Source organism: Macrotis lagotis, chromosome X (genome assembly GCF_037893015.1).
Source record: "Macrotis lagotis isolate mMagLag1 chromosome X, bilby.v1.9.chrom.fasta, whole genome shotgun sequence".
In the NCBI taxonomy this organism is placed as follows: domain Eukaryota; kingdom Metazoa; phylum Chordata; class Mammalia; order Peramelemorphia; family Peramelidae; genus Macrotis; species Macrotis lagotis.
Genome location: NC_133666.1, coordinates 117,832,235 through 117,836,482, shown reverse-complemented (window position 1 = coordinate 117,836,482; position 4,248 = coordinate 117,832,235). Strand labels below are relative to the sequence as shown.

General features: G+C 37.5%; 1 pseudogene; it reads right to left on the bottom strand.

Moving 5' to 3' along the window:
• Positions 1-2,545: 2,545 nt before the first annotated feature.
• LOC141496841 (cytotoxic granule associated RNA binding protein TIA1 pseudogene) lies at positions 2,546-3,007 on the bottom strand (annotated as a pseudogene).
• Between the last annotated feature and the right edge of the window lie 1,241 nt (positions 3,008-4,248).

Here is a 4,248-nt window from a genome sequence, read left to right as displayed (position 1 = left end):
AGGACATTTACTGGATTTCCAATTCTTTGCCACCACAAACAGTGCTGCTATAAATATTTTTGTACAAGTAATGTTTTTACCCTTTTCCCTCATCTCTTCAGGGTATAGACCCAGTAGTGGTGTTGTTGGGTCAAAGGGTATGCACATTTTTGTTGCCCTTTGGGCATAGTTCCAAATAGCTCTCCAGAAAGGTTGGATGAGTTCACAGCTCCACCAACAATGTAATAGTGTCCCACATTTCCCACAACCCTTCCAACAATGATCATTATCCTTCCTGGTCATATTGGCCAATCTGAGAGGTGTGAGGTGGTACCTCAGAGAAGCTTTAATTTGCATTTCTCTAATAATTCATGATTTAGAGCATTTTTTCATATGGCTATGGATTGCTTTGATCTCCTCATCTGTACATTTCCTTTGCATATCCTTTGACCATTTGCCAATTGGGGAATGGATTTTTCTTTTAAAAATATGACTCAATTCTCTATATATTTTAGAAATGAGTCCTTTGTCAGAATCATTAGTTGTAAAGATCGTTTCCCATTTTACTACCTTTCTTTTGATCTTGGTTACAGTGGTTTTATCTGTGCAAAAGCTTTTTAATTTAATGTAATTGAAATCATCTAATTGGTTTTTGGTGATGTTCTCCAACTCTTCCTTAGCCATAAACTGCTCCCCTTTCCATAGATCTGACAGGTAAACTAGTCCTTGATCTTCTAATTTGCTTACAGTATTGTTTTTTTATGTCTAAGTCCTGTAACCATTTGGATCTTATCTTGGTAAAGGGTGTTAGGTGTTGGTCTAATCTAAGTTTCTTCCATACTAACTTCCAATTATCCCAGCAGTTTTTATCCAAGAGGGAGGATTTATCCCAATGGCTGGATAGGAACTGTATTTCAAATATCTGAGAAACCTTATAAAAAACAGTAATGAAAAAAAGCAAAAATTGGCCAACATTCATCATCTTATTTCTTTTTTTTTTAGATTTTTTTGCAAGGCAATGGGGTTAAGTGGCTTGCCCAAGACCACACAGCTAGGTAATTATTAAGTGTCTGAGGCCAGATTTGAACTCAGGCACTCCTGACTCCAGGGCTGCTGCTCTATCCACTGCGCCACCTAGCTGCCCCATCTTATTTCTTATTAAAACAATGTGTGACAAATAATCTCTTGATTAAAAAATGAATTTCTTTTAAATATATTTTATCTGACAATTTGCACTAACTGATTTGACAAATCTTTAAGTAAACAAAACTATATTCATTATTGCCTCAAACACAGGTGTCAGATTTCATAGTTCATTTTCACTGATCACTTGGATATCTTTATTGGATATTCAGTTTGTTTGGACAAAGGTGTTCCATTCTGTCCTTGAGGTAACTGTATAAGTTGCACTCATCCCTGATTCAGATGTCTGTGGTGGTAGTGGAGGAAATGGAGTCTGATTAAATCCCCATTGATTCCATGCTATCCATACATTTTATATAAAGATACTTCTCAACCACTAAGTATATACTAGCAAATTTGTTGGGTTTTTCCATACCTCTGGTTTCACTGATCATAAATCTATGAATATTCAATTTGTATCTGATTATGTTTGCCAGAGCATTTTGAAATCCACTGTGTGATCATGAGTCAATTGAAGAGGTTATAATAATGTTTTGTCCTTTATTTTCAAAGACCACAACATTGGAGGTGGGGGTTGATGCCATGACAAGCACATGAATTAGATTTGAGTGATAGGGTGCTGTTCTAAGTCACCAGTCTCACTTTCTCCTCTGGAGCCATCTGGGTACAGTGACCAGGTATGAATCAGGATGATTGAAGATGGCCCTGAATTCAGGGCAATTTGGGTTAAGTGACTTGCCCAAGGTCACACAGTAAGTGGCAAGTGAGACCAGTCCTCCTAAATCCAAGGTCAATGCTCTATCCACTGTGCCACCTAGCTGCTCCACTGAAGAGGTCACATTCACCATGTCATCATTACAATCCATGAAATCCCTCACAGGAAGTGTTGAACTAGATGTAGCATATCAAGAGTTTCATTGCCTCAAAAGCATTTCACAACTTGTTCTGCAATCATAAGGCTGAAGCAATGCAATGCATCACTCCCATGGAAACTGAACCATACAAATGAGATTAAATTGACAGGGAAGACTTGAATTTCCATTATCTGTCAAAGTGCCTGTTCTGTTAGTCCTGAAGTACCCTCCATATATATTGCAATTGCTTGAACTGGATTGATTTTCTCAGAGCATCAAAAAGATAATTGCATATATTTATGTGTATATATATATATATATATATGTGTGTGTGTGTGTGTGTGTGTGTGTGTGTGTGTGTATATACTCTTTGAAACTAGAAATTTTCATGTTACCCAGGTGGTTTTGATTTGCCTTCCTCTAAGCCCCTAACCATTTGCTATAAGACATTTTCTGCATTCCATTTGTTGAAGAAGTAAACAAAACCATATCCCATTTGACTTTCCTGTTGCCTTGTCTTTCAACAACTTAATATTCTACTATTCTTTGTAATGGTGCGATAGCCACTTTTATATTTTCAGTTGTAATTTCTAGTCTGAAATCACCATTAAAGACATGGAAAAGACCTCACCTTGCAATTTTGATTGTCTAATCATTACAGCATTCAGTTTATGTGAATCCATGTTGAAATGAACTAAGACTTGTGAATACAGTATGCTGACAACAATACTACTGTTTATATCTTTCTTATGATTGCTTGGGATTGTTGCCCAATTCATTTTTTTCCCCCAATTCACTTTGACTTCCTTGCCCATTATCTCCTGTCCATCCACATCAGCTAGTTCTGCAACTGTATGATTAGTGCTTATAAAAATTTTATAAAATAATAAGGATCATTCTCAACTGTATCCATTCTATATCCTTCTGTTTTTACAAGGCCCAATCTGGCAGAAAATCTGAAGAATTAGAGCTTCTGTCACATTTTGGGAAAGTTTGCCTACATAAAAGGTTTTGGACCTCTCACCTTTCATGACTGCAGTTGTGGCAATGGTTCCTCCACTGACTGCTTCCAGACCCCACTACCTCCCTTGGTGGCCCAGCAGTAAGGGTTACCTGTGGTTTCTGTCCCTATCAGTGAAGTCAGGTTTCCTCTCCCTCCACTTTGTCCTGTGTTAGCAGCAAAACAAGTCCACTCTCTCTAGTACCTAAAAACCAAACTCCCAACATAAGATGAGAAAAGCAGCTCTGCATGTGCTTTCCATGCTAGGACATGGTAGCAATTAGATGACCTACAAGTGTCCTATTTTGTTCCAATCCCAAATCTAAAGCACAAGGTAGACCTGAAGTAGGCCTGCAACAGGATGGGAGAAAAACAGAGACCAATTACAACACCTAGCTCTAGGATGAAGATACTGAAGTCATGATGAATTAAATGGTAGCAATGTGAAAAGAGAGGTGACAGATGTGAAAGAATATAGAGGTAGAAATAAGATTTGGGAATTGAGGTTATATGGGGTGAAGGAGAGTGAAGAATTTAGAATAACACTGAGGTGGTAATCAAATGAAAGAATGTCAGTATCCTTAATAGAAATGGAGAATTTGGAATAGGATTGGATTTGGGAAGAAAGAAAGAGTTCAGTTTTGGAGTTTTGCACTTGAGAAGCCAATAGAACATCTAGCCAAGTGTGAAATATAAATTGGAGATGTGTGAATGCAACATATAGATTAGGGAGTCTTCACAGAGAATGAAAATTAAACCTTGCTGATGAAATCAGCAAGGAAAATATAGAGAAAATATAGAGAAAAGAAAGTGGCATAGAACAAATCATCACTTTGTCCCATATTCTTCAGTATATTTTAAATGGATACAGAACTTTAATATCAAAAATCATATACTTCAGGGGTGGCTAGGTGGTGCAGTAGATAGAGCATTGGCCCTGGAGGAGTCAGGAGTCCGAGTTCAAATCTGGCCTCAGACGCTTAATAATTACCTAGCTGTGTGGCCTTGGGCAAGCCACTTAACGCCATTGCCTTGCAAAAACTAAAAAACAAACAAACAAACAAACAAACAAAACCCATATACTTCTCACAACTAAAGATAGAAGATGCATTCTTATCCAGACAAGAAAAGAAGGTAACAGAGGATAAATAGATCAACTTTGATGAATACAACCATATGAAAGAATGTTCTATTCACCAGCAAAAAGAGAAGTGCAAATCACAAACAACCCTGGGGTTTCACTTCACACCCTGAAATTTGGCAAAAATGACA